Source organism: Vulpes vulpes, chromosome 10 (assembly GCF_048418805.1).
Source record: "Vulpes vulpes isolate BD-2025 chromosome 10, VulVul3, whole genome shotgun sequence".
In the NCBI taxonomy this organism is placed as follows: domain Eukaryota; kingdom Metazoa; phylum Chordata; class Mammalia; order Carnivora; family Canidae; genus Vulpes; species Vulpes vulpes.
Genome location: NC_132789.1, coordinates 11972148 through 11984334, shown reverse-complemented (window position 1 = coordinate 11984334; position 12187 = coordinate 11972148). Strand labels below are relative to the sequence as shown.

At 46.8% G+C, this 12187-nt stretch overlaps 1 long non-coding RNA gene and 1 other non-coding gene across 4 annotated transcripts in view; both read right to left on the bottom strand.

Moving 5' to 3' along the window:
* The window catches only part of LOC140594143 (uncharacterized), a 208436-nt gene that overhangs the window by 115731 nt on the left and 80518 nt on the right, over nt 1-12187 (bottom strand). For 2 of the 3 annotated variants that reach the window (XR_011994643.1, XR_011994644.1), the window contains exon 2: nt 7710-7757. The exons of the other annotated variant lie outside the window; for it this stretch is intronic. This is a non-coding gene — a long non-coding RNA (uncharacterized lncRNA). The remainder of the gene's footprint in view (nt 1-7709; nt 7758-12187) is intronic. 3 annotated transcript variants of the gene reach the window in all.
* On the bottom strand, nt 10825-10931 carry LOC112932935 (U6 spliceosomal RNA). Its single transcript, XR_003237581.1, has one exon. It is a non-coding gene; the product is annotated as a U6 spliceosomal RNA (small nuclear RNA).

The following is a 12187-nucleotide window of genomic DNA, read 5'->3' as shown; positions in this document are numbered from 1 at the left end:
GCGTTATACCGATATAGTGTTGTAAAATACAGCATTGGGAATGACTGGTCCACAGCCATGTGCAGTAACTTTGATGAATGTCACAAATATGAGATGGGCTAAAGGAAAGACACCAGACACCAAAGAGTGTGGTTGGTTCTCCCATGATATGACATACCCATATTCAGAGATTACTGCCCTGTGCAACGTTGCTCAGTAAGCACCACAAGGCTTATAGGGGAAATGATGTTAGAGCACAACACTCAAATATTCTTGTGGTGACATTTTAAAAAATTAAAAACTGGGGCACCTGGGTGGCTCAGCAGTTGAGCATCTGCCTTTGGCTCAGGTCATGATGGTGGGAACTTGGGGTTGAGACCCACGTCAGGCTCCCCGCAGGGAGCGTGCTCCTCCCTCTCCTTTGTCTCTGCCTCTCTCTGTCTCCATGTTTCTCGTGAATAAATAAACTCTTAAAAAAAAATCTAAAACTAATAAAAATGGTAGCACATTTTTATGCACTTTAAACACTTAAGCGTATAAAAACGTGCTACTCTGGAAAAGTCTTGCAGCTTGCTCATGGAAGTGGCATGAGAAGGGTTGGAGCTTGTGAGTTCTAGTGGAGTGGCAGCAGGGGCTTGTCTGAGAATGGGAAACCAGGTGTTGGACGGGTAGGGGGCAGATGCTTGAGACATACATTTTGTGGATTCCTCGTAGTTCTTTCCAGCAGGCTGCAGTTCTCTACATTTATCTAGTGCACAGGCCAATGAGAAATTTGCCTTCTGTTCACATTATTCCCTAACCCATCAATCCCAGAACAAACGTGCATTTTCAAAACCAGCATTTTCAAAACCAGCGTTACGGCAGAACTGATTCTACATCTTGGAGAATTCCATTTTATAGACGCTTCAGAACCGGGTAAAGCCCTGTCTGTGTGTAAGAAGTCAGGAGAGTGGTTGCCCTCAAGTGGGAGAAGGTGATGGCTGATAGGGGCAACCGGGGTGGGGGGGGGCCAGGAAGCTGGCAATGTTGTGTTTCTGGGCATTGCTTACACCCTGGTTTCATTTTGTGGAAACATCATGGAGCTATGCCCTTCACCATCATGCACTTTGCTGTGTGTATGTGTCAAACTAGAGTAAGACTTGTACTGTGAATGAATGAATGAATGAATGAATGAATGAATGATAAAAATAGAATCTAACAGAAAATAAAGCAACAGAAAAGAATATAGGGAAGAAGTTGCCTTTGGATGTCTTCTGGATGAAAGAGAATGCTGGCCTGAACCAGGTGTCAGCAGAATGGACTGCAGAATGGCCCAGAATAGAGAATGGGCAGGGAAGAAGCAGGGATGGAGAGTCCAGGGTAAATCCCAAGCTTCCATCCCAGGCGTGGGATCAGATGGTCTCGGCAAGAAGGGAGGCCCCCATTTCAGATGAACTCATCTGTGCTTTTACCCTGTTCGGTTTCCCTGCAGCTCCGGACAGAACTGGCCAACCGGGGCCCAAGTTCACTACCTTGCTAGCAAACATCCGGATACTTCTTCCTCTGGGTCTGTGGGCTCTGTCTCCTTTCTTGAAGCAGAACGGTGATGAACCAGCGTCTTCCTACCGATGGACCATCGAGACTTCTCCAAGCAAGGAGGGCGTGAGAGCACCAGGCTTCGCTGGGACGTCGGCGTGCAGGCTGCCAGAACGTTGGAAAAGCATCATTTCCTAGCTGTGCCCAACTTCCAGGCACAGGAGCATCCGTCTGTTTCTCTGCCTCCAAAAGGCCATCAGTCCCCCTTACAAAGCCCCGCGGGGGGGAAATGATTTGGACGGCAACATTTTTTTTAAGCCAGAGACTGACAGGGGAAGACAGGAAATCCAAACCTGCTCAGTTTCATGGTTTTGAGTTTAGAAAGAGCTCTTCTTTTCGAAATGAATTTTTAATCGCATCAGCTGCTATCGTGTTCTCTCTGAGTTGAGCAAAACTGCGAAGATGTCAAGTCAGCCTCTCACGATCGTCTTCTTTATGGGAAGGAGCAACGCGTTTTGAGTTAACGTGCCGTGAGCATCCTAACTCGCTCTCAGCTGGGGCACCGGGAGTAACCCAATCACAAAGCCCTCGGGGACCAGGGCTTATCTCCTTTATCTCTTGTAAAGGGCTGAACAGACTGCGGGTATTCAGCAAGTAATAAATAACGCTATATTATATATCAATAGCATGTGCAGTCTGGTTGGGAAAGGCCGATTCTGATAAAAATCAAGGCCCGAGCATCACCCGAGGCTTGGATTTCATCCAAATGTGACCTCGTGGGAAGATTTTTTTGAAAATCAAGAGGAGGGATGTGTGTCTGTGTGTGTGTGTGTGTGTGTGTGTGTGTGTGTGTGTTGCCTTGCATTTCCTCCGTCCCCATCAGTGCCTTTCTGAGTAGGAAAATAAGGTTTTCCGGTCACAGTGGATGGATCTTTCATCTCTCTGCATGTGGCTCACAACTCCACAGGTTTGACAATTAGCTGGTCTTCAGTTAATAGCCATTGAATGAATAATAATGAACTAATATTAATAAAGGGATGCTTTATTTACCACATGCATCTCATTCAAGCATCGTTACCAACACTGTTGGGTCAGTTCTAGTATTTGCCCTACTTTACAGATGGGAACACCGAGGTTCAGGGAGCCTTAGTCATGCTCTCAAAGCCACTCAGCTGGTGAGCAGCAGAGCAGGATTTAACCATGTGTAAATCCTAAATGCCCCACTGATGGAATATGTTGGCCTCTGTGCCTGAGTTGAGACCCAAAACAGGAAGGCATTTTTCAGACTCAAGGGGGGAATCAAATCATAGACACCTCACCAAATGATTCTTAGGTGGTCAAGTCTTAGAGAACGTGGTGATTGCTGCATCTGCCTCAGTTGATTTGCCCTGGAATCAGGCATTGAAAAGAATTTCAGAAACTAATCCAACTTCTCCCCCAACAGAAAACCCCCTTCCATGAAATAGTGCAGCCTCTGCTTACATGCCTCCAGGAACAGGAGGCTCACTATCTCAAGTGCCTGGAATAGTTCTAAGGAGTGGGTTGCCCTTTTCTCATCTTTTAGAGCCAGGCAAAAAAAAAAATGGTACCTGGTTTTCTGGTGCTCCACAGGGAATACAGATGTGTCTGCCTAAGCAACCCCTCCTCATGCTTTGTTCTCTGGGGAGAGGAAATGATACCGAACTCATGGAGGCTCTCTGGCAAACCAGTCTCCATGTTCTACTCCCAGCTCTGGAATCCCCGAATCTACGAGAACATAGGATCACAGTGAGCTGCATGGCCTTCTGGGAGGCGGTGAAAACCTCCAGTATGCTGAGGAAGAACCCGGGCAGCTCTGAACCCCTCCCTCTGCCTTGGTCTCCTTTCGCTGGCACAGGCGCATCTTTCCATTTCTCTGAACACTCAGCTCTGCGAGGCCCTCTCCCAAGGCCACGGTCTCCGGTTCCAGCCTACACACCATCACTGCTGCTCATACCTGGCCCCCTCCTCATCCCCTTGGTCTCCAGGCGCTGCGACAGTGAAATTGTAGTGGTGACAGGTATCGTCCTCAAAGCCAGAGAGACTCTTTGCATCCCACTTCTACGATTTCCTAGCTATATGGCCTTGACTAGACATCTTAGCCTTTCTGAGCCTCAGTTTCTCCATGGGGAAAAAGGCCGTATTCCTCAGAGGAATACAGCCCATAGAAAGGAATGTGTGTCCAGCCCCCAGCGTGTAATACTAGCTGCTTGCTATTGAAACACAAAACTGCCTTTCCGCCGTGGCAAGGAACTTCTGAGGTGTGAACCAGCCCCAAGAGAGCTCAGTGCTCTGTTCAACAGGACTCAACTGAAAAACAAGCCCTCCTCCCTTCCAGGCCTTCCTGTTCCAGCCTGTCCCCCTACCCACCTCGAGCCCAATTCTTGGATCACTTCACCCCAAGATCACACGACCGGGAGGGGCTGAGCCAGGGCTGAGACTCCAGCAAGTGTGGTGCCAGACCCTGTGTCTTCCCACAGTGGCCCCCTGATTGAATCCAGGACAGAAACAGAGAGGTCTGTGCCTCCCCGGACACACAAGCACCACCCCCTGTAGACAAAGGCACAGAGTGGGTCTCACCAGTTTATTCTCCTCGGCCATCTGGAGCCAGGCAATGTTCTCAAGACCCCAGTTCTGAAGGGTACAGCCTTCCAACCAGCAAACCACGAAGGCGACTTTCCAGAAGGGCATTTAATCCCAGACCCCTCTCTGCCTGGCAAGGATGTGCCCTTTGCAAAGGGGTTAAGCCACTCCCGGTACCTGCCCAGGTCGCCTGAACTCTAGCTAAGGGACTGGGCCAACAATTCCTCATCCTCACCAAGTTCTCTGAACACACCACAGCCACTTACAAGCTCTGAAAAAAACACGTATTTTTTTTTTAATTGCTGTTCACTTGTCTAGAACATGCCTCTCCTCATTCAGAGGTGAGGTCCCGGCTGTCTGGAGCCTTGTCTCTGAAACTGCCATAGCCCGATGCTTGGGACAGCACCCAGCACTCAGGTGCCAAACGGATCTTTGAGTGAGCGGATGAATGGACAAGCAAACCTCCGTGTAGTCATCTGCAAAACTAAGATTCTGGTCTCCGCTATGCGGTTGCCTTAGAGCTTAAATAGAAAAGCCTGTGTGTGCTAAAGCGTTTAGTATGGGGTCTGGTATATTATTCGCATTTGGTAAATGGGTGCTATTTAAAACGGACACACATTCATCAACAGATGAATGGATAAAGAAAATGTGGTATATACATACAATGGAATATTGCTCAGCAATTAAAAGCAGGAAATCTGTCTTTTGCAACGACACAGATGAACGTTGAGGGCATTATGCTAAGCAAAGTTAAGTCAGGCAGAGAAAGACAAATACTGCATGTTCTCACTTAGAAGGGGAATCTAAAAAAAGCCAGACTCGCAGAAAGAAGAGAATGGAGGTTGCCTGCTGCTAATGGGTGGAGGCAACGGGGAGAGGTTAGTGGAAGACCACAAACTCCCAGCTACAACAGAAATCAGTTCTGAGGATCAGATCAGCAGCTTGGTGACGAATTAGCAATACTGCATGGTAAACTTGAAAGCTGGTAAGAGAGGGGCACCTGGGTGGCTCAGTGGTTGGGCGTCTGCCTTCAGCTCAGGTCGTGATCCCAAGGTCTTGGGATCGAGTTCCGTGTTGGGCTCCCTGCAGGGAACCTGCTTCTCCCTCTGCCTGTGTCTCTGCCTCTAGGTGTGTGTGTGTGTGTCTCTCTCTCATGAATAAATAAAATCTTAAAAAAAAAAAAAAGAAAGAAAGAAAGACAGTAAGAGAGCAGGTCTTAAATGTGACCACCGTACAGCAGAAAAGGTCATCATGCGAGGGGATGACGGTGTGGCCTTATTGTGGTCACCGTTGTGCCATATAGACATGTATTGAATCATCACATCGTACCCCCTAAACGTATCTATGTTACATGTCAATAATATCACAATAACACTGAGAAATAATGACAAAGTGCACTACATTTCAACAGCTGACACACTGCACACAGAGTGACAAGACACAGACCATCAGACAGACACAGACATTTCTACAGACACATGTGCGGACCCACACACACAGAGACACACACAAAAGACAGTGGCTATGCTCCCTTCCTTAGACGTGGCCCACTGCCTCCCCCTTGACCCCTACCCCCCAACTCCTATGTGCAAAAAAACTGAGCCTGCCCGGCAGTGGGATTGGCCGAGCCCCCCGCGCCCCCCCGCCAGTGGTTTTCTTTTTCCGAGTGCGGTTTTGAGGCAACATGGGAAGTAATAAGAGGAAATAATTCTGCTCATTGTTGAACAACCAGAGGACACCGTGGCAATGTGTATAACAGATGTGTGTGCACGGAGAGGATGTCTACACATGATCGTGTGCTCCGGTCTGTCTCCAAAGATGGGGGATTCTAATCGGCATTTGTATTCCCCCCCACCCCAAGGGAAAGAAGCAGAGGGGGGGGCTCGAAGCCACTCCAGGGGTGTGTTAGGGGGACAGCCCCGGAGCATGTGGTAACCTTGCCCACAGCCCGATGTCTCTCGACAAGAAGCATCATGGGATGCAGGCTGCTGTTAATTTCTCAGATTCACGTAATATCCCAGAGTAGGGTTTTATCTCTCCTTACCCCCCAAAAGAATTTTAAAATAACTCTGGACAAAAGGAAAATCGGTTCATGGAGTCGTGCAGATATAACTAGGACTCTGGCTACCTCTGATTCACGAATGCGATATGAGAACCGTCCTGGCTTCCTATAATATCCCACCTGCATTTCCCTTTAACGAGAAAGCCCACTGTCACCCACCCCTGCTCTTTGGCTGCTAAACATCATCCCCTTCCTGTGCTTTCTTCCAACTCTTGTATTTTAGGTCAAGGATGCTTTGTCTTATGTCTGCTGTCTCAGCTGAGGCCTCACTACAGAAGTCTCTGCCAGGAGCCAAGGTCATGTTCTGTCTTCCTGAAAAAGCCAAAAGCCTCCTCTGGTCGGCAGGCACAAGCTCAACCAAAGATCACAACCGGCTAGCTACATGGGAGCTGGATCCAGCCCCAAGACCTGTTTTGCTTGGCTCACAAAGTGTTGGCTCAAATGATGTATTTTTGAAAATTTGAAACCGTTTGCCAGCATTTAAAAATCAGAAGCTTTCACATAAAAATTCTAATTTTTCAGCTTTTCTTGAAAACTTGAAAGTCTTGGCACCGCTGCCTACATTCCTACACGGTCATAATCTGCTAGAGCTGCGTGGCAGGTGGTCCCTTGAGACAAGACTCTGTGTTTGCCACAGTCCCCACCACTCCCTATTGTCTCCCTGTATGTGTCTCAAGGTCAGTTGCCCTCTATCATTGACATCTCACTATTGTTTTACTCACAGAAGAATTAAAGGGACAGTAGAATAGTCTTGCACTCATAGCTGTTTTTCATCTTTTTTCCGCCCCCATGGCTGTTAAAGAAAGGATAATGATGGTGTAAAAATGAAATGAAAGCTAACCCTTGGGATATTCGAAGTGTATTACATGGATCAATTCATTTAATCCTCACAACAGCTCTTGACAGTTGGTAAGTGGGTGACATTTTATTATAATTATTTTTGTTGTTGTCATGCCTGTTTTAGAGAATGGGAAAATAAGATGCAGAGAAATTAAGGTCAACCAAGAGGGCCATCCTGTCCAGGGAACATAGGATATATTTCCCCATGGAAATGAAGCCTGGCCTATGTACCACCTTAAACATTGTCTATGTGTCCCTGCAGACCCCACCCTCCCCTCTTCCCCACCCTACTCTCTGCCCATGAGACTGATCCTTATGGAACTGTATGGATGCCTTCTTCGGCATCATGTTGGTTGGTCAACAGGACACAGGGAGCAAATGTGAGTGGAAGTGAATCCAGGGTATATATTCCCCAGCCCCCTCCCTATAGGGTCACTGGGTCCTTGCAGGCTGGCTGAGTCCCTCCACCCAAGGTCAGCATTCCTATCCAGCCCCTCTCCAGAGCCCTGCTGTCTTCAGCTACGTCTCTTCCAACCTAAGAGAGATGAGTGCTCCTACATGTTACTAGCGTCAGATGCCACACTATTCCTCTTGGCTTCCGTCTTCCCACCCCAGTTTCCCTACATCTTCTCAGACATCCGCAAACTGCCCCTAGAGCAAAAGGCCTAGTTGGAGAGTGGCATCCGTTTCCTGCCAGGACACCCCTACCTACCTGTTACATCCTTGATCAGCTTCCTTCATTTCTGCTCCCCATCCAGCCCTAGAAGAGAATGAGTGGGGTCAGCAATCCCTGCACTAAACTTACATTTTAGAGAGGGCACAAGAGGAGTCCAGTAAGCTTATCAGAGGCTCTCAGAAAGCTTTGTTTCTCACCATTAGAAGTGGCAAGACCATCCCTGACTCAAAAAAAAAAAAAAAAGAGCAATGTCTAGAATAACACCTTTGGGTCAAGAGACTGCATGGGGTAAAGAAAAGAGCACTGGAATGGGAGTCAGGAGTTCTGGATTCCAGGCAGAATGCCCTCCTTCCAGGGCCGCCTGGGGGGCTCAGTTGGTTAAGGTCTGACTCGGTTTCAGCTCAGGTCATGATCTCACGGTCATGGGATAGAGCACCACGGCAGGCTCTGCACTCAGTGCAAAATCTGCTTCAGATTCTCTCTCCCTCTCTCTCCTGCTCACTCTCTCTCTCTCTCAAATAAATAAATAAAAACTTTTTTGTAAAAAAAGAGTGCCCTCCTTTCAGAAACAATCTCTCTGTAGAAACAGAGACAAAGCCAGGCAGCCTGCTAGAGTTTCACCAAATGCAACTATGCAAAGTATTGTTGACACAGACAGGGTCTTCCCAAACCCTGCCAGGACGAAAGCAGCATGCCAGTTTTTGTCTTTCTATTCTGCTTCCCTATATGACACCCATCCTCACCTCCTCTTAAGTCTCAGATAAATCCTTTTTCCCCTCCAAAAAAATTTGCAGTTGTGTATCTATCTATAGCGTAAATGTTTGTTTTCAACAAAACTTAATTTAAAACACTCTCTATGTGGGAAAGGAACCTTGGCACTTCTATAGAAACATGGTTCTGAAAAAAAAAAAAAAAAAAAAAAAACATGGTTCTGGATAATCCCAGCACCTCCCGGCCAGCATCCCAATCCCCAGTTTCTGAGAGTTAATCATATCATCAAGCCAAGGATAAGACCAGAAATGTCCAACAGCCTCTTAAAAACTAAATCCTTCCCTGGCCAGAAGAAGAAAGAGTGAGAATATGATGCCACTCACTCTTAGGCATGTGTCTGCCAAGGGTCTTCTGGGTGCCAAGCCCTGACCTGGGTCCTAGAACTGCCAAGGGGACATGAGAGTCTCCCAGTTCACAGGGAGCCCATCTTCCAGTTGGTGCCTACATGCCCGAGACCTTGTTTTTTTTTTTTTTTTTAAGATTTTTATTTATTTATTTATGAGAGACACCAAGAGAGAGGCAGAGACACAGGCAGAGGGAGAAGCAGGCTCCATGCAGGGAGCCTGATGCAGAACTCAATCCCAGGACCCCAGGATCATGACCTGAGCCAAAGGCAGATGCTCAATCACTGAGCCACCCAAGCGTCCCAAGACCCTGCTTTGATGGAATTTTCAAAGCAAAGGGAATCACAGGGATCCCTGGGTGGCGCAGTGGTTTGGCGCTTGCCTTTGGCCCAGGGCGCGATCCTGGAGACCTGGGATCGAATCCCACGTCGGGCTCCCGGTGCATGGAGCCTGCTTCTCCCTCTGCCTATGTCTCTGCCTCTCTCTCTCTCTCTCTCTCTCTGTGTGTGACTATCATAAATAAATAAAAATTAAAAAAAAAATAAAATGTGTCTGTTATTCTTAAAAAAAAAAAAGGGAATCACAAACATAATGACTTGCCACAGTGATATGTTGCCCTAGCTCTGGTATGGGACCTAAGCAGACACAGGAGACAGGCTGCCCAGGCAGTGGGAAGAACAAGTACAGATGTACAGAGATGGGCAAAGTGTGCCCAACAACTACAACAGGTTCTGTATCGCTGATGGACCAGCTCTCCAGAGCCAATGTCCATTTATGCACCCATATTATGAGATTGCAAATTCCCTGAGGGTAAGGTTCCTCTTGTTTTGTTGGTGACTATAAGGCCTGACACATAGTAGTGACTCAATAAATATTTGTTAACTGAACGTATCCACATATCTCCTGAGAACTTTCCAGATCAGATGTTAACTTTCCAGATCACAGGAATTAAACACTGAAAAGAACATGGGCCCAGCTCTCCAGGGGCTCACAGACGGGAAGGGGTTACAGGTAAGAAAATGGATAATTGGGATGCATTGTGATAAATACCAAGTTATAGGAACTGCTAAGGTAGATATCCTGGTGAGTCAAATAACAACCTAGAGAGCATGACATCTCAGCTAAGACCCAAAGGGCCTACAAGTAGAGTTAACCAAGGGGCAGGGGGGAGGGCAGGAAGGGACATTCAAGGTGATGGGAACAGAACATTCAGAGGCTCAGAGGTAAGAAGAAGCATAATAGGATGAGCTCACTAGAGATGAACAGCCAATGGTGTGTCACAGAGAAAGGGCACCCATCAAGCTAGAACACAGGAAATAAATACAATAATCCCCCCCTTATCCATAGGGGAGACATTCCAAGACTGCCAGTGGATGCCTCAACCTGTGGGGAATAATACCAAATCCTATAGACACTATTTTTCCCTATGCATACAAATCTAGGATAAATTTTCATTTATAAATTAGGCACAGTGAAAGATTAGCAACTACTACTAATAAAATAGAACAATGATAAAAACATACTATAATAACAGGTGAATGTGGTCTCTCTCTCTCTCTCAATACATCTTCTTGTACTGCACTCATCCTTCTGGTGATGACGTCAGATGATAAAATGCCTACATGATGAGAGGAAGTGAGGTGGGTGATGTAGATATGTGATGTAGCATCAGGCTGCTATTAACCTTCTGAAGATAGTCAGGAGGGTCATCTACTTCCAGACCATGGTTGACTGCAGGTACTGAACTGTAGAAAGTAAAACTGTGGATTGAAGTGGCAGGGGGAGGCCTGGTATAAATAGATGATAGATAGATAGATAGATGACAGTCCAAGATTTTTTTTATGCTTAGTTTTGTTCTGTTTTATTTTTCAGACATTATTTTCCAAGCTAATGCCCAAGGTCTATCATTTTATACTCCCACTAAAGTATGAGAATGTGGTTTCCCCCACATCCTTCCTAGCATTTGGCGTTTTCACCATTTTTTAATTTTATCTTTGCTGATAGGTATGTATGGGCATCTCACTGTGGCTTTAAATAAAAATATGGAACGCTTCGCGAATTTCCATGTCATCCTTGCACAGGGGCCATGCTAATCTTCTCTGCATCATTCCAATATTAGTATCTGTGCTGCCAAAGCAAGTACCCAAGATTTTTTTTTAAGATTTTATTTATTCATTTGAAAGAGAGAGAGTGTGTGCATGAGTCGGGTGGAGGGGCAGAGGAAGAGGGAGAAGCAGACTCCCCACTGAGCAGAGAGCCTCAATGTGGAGCTGAATCCCAGAACCCTGGGATCATGATCTGAGTCAAAGGCAGACACTTAACTGACTGAGCCACCCAGACACCCCTGACAAACAGTCCAAGGTTGGCAGTACAAGTTCAATTACCACTGAGCAGCCAACCCCAATCACCAAATTTAGAGCCCCTAGGGTGTTCTCCTTTAATAAAGACACATCACCTTTATTAATTACTTATATGCCAGCCACTGTGCTTTGAAGGTGTTTAGTTTTCAGCCCTCAGACCACGTTTATCTCCATTGTACAGATGAGACACCCAAGGCTTTAAAATGCAAGGTGACTCCCTGAACAGAGTCCCTAGGACTCAGTCCTGCGGATAATTGAGGGTGAACCCGGGCCCACAGGAGCAATGGAGGCATCATGTAGCCAGAGAGGACAAGTAGAGAAAGAAAATGAAGCCGCTGAGGAACATGTCTTCCTGGCTCATCAAAGCAAACAGAAGCCTGAGGTGGAACCATCCTGAATGGGCACAGGTAATTAAGGTGGAGGAAGGTGGGGAGGATGGAACAATGGGGTGCATTCTCCACCACAGGGGGCCAGGGGCATGGTGGTTGCCATGGAGACCAATCAAAGGCCTGGGACCAGAGATCAAAGGCCTCCCATGATTTGGAGTTGGAGATCAACTGTTGCAGTGCCTGGAGGACCAGGGAACACAGCCAGCTGTCCCAGTGGGAGGAGAAACAGTCCTCAGCATCTGCTTCTGCAGCTGAGACATGAGACCTGCTGGACGGAAAGTACTTGTGTCCTTTAATAATTATTTTTATTGCCTTTAATTTTTTTTACACCAAGCCTGTTGTCAGAAACTCAAGCAACAGATACAAACCAGGGACCCATCCAAAGGAAAGTTCTGTCCAACCTAATTGAAGCCTCTGATAATTGACTCTTTCTATAGAGGCAGGCAAGAAATTGAAAGCCTTGGTTGCTCCCCAGGAGAAGAAGTAGATGCCTCTGGACTGGGGAAGGAGGGAGTCTTCACTGTATATGCTTTTATACTTTCTGATTTATTTTTTTTAAGTTAAAAAAAAAAAACATAAGTAGGGGCACCTGGGTGGCTCAGTAGGTTAAGTGTCTGCCTTCAGCTCAGGTCATGATCCCAGGGTTCTGG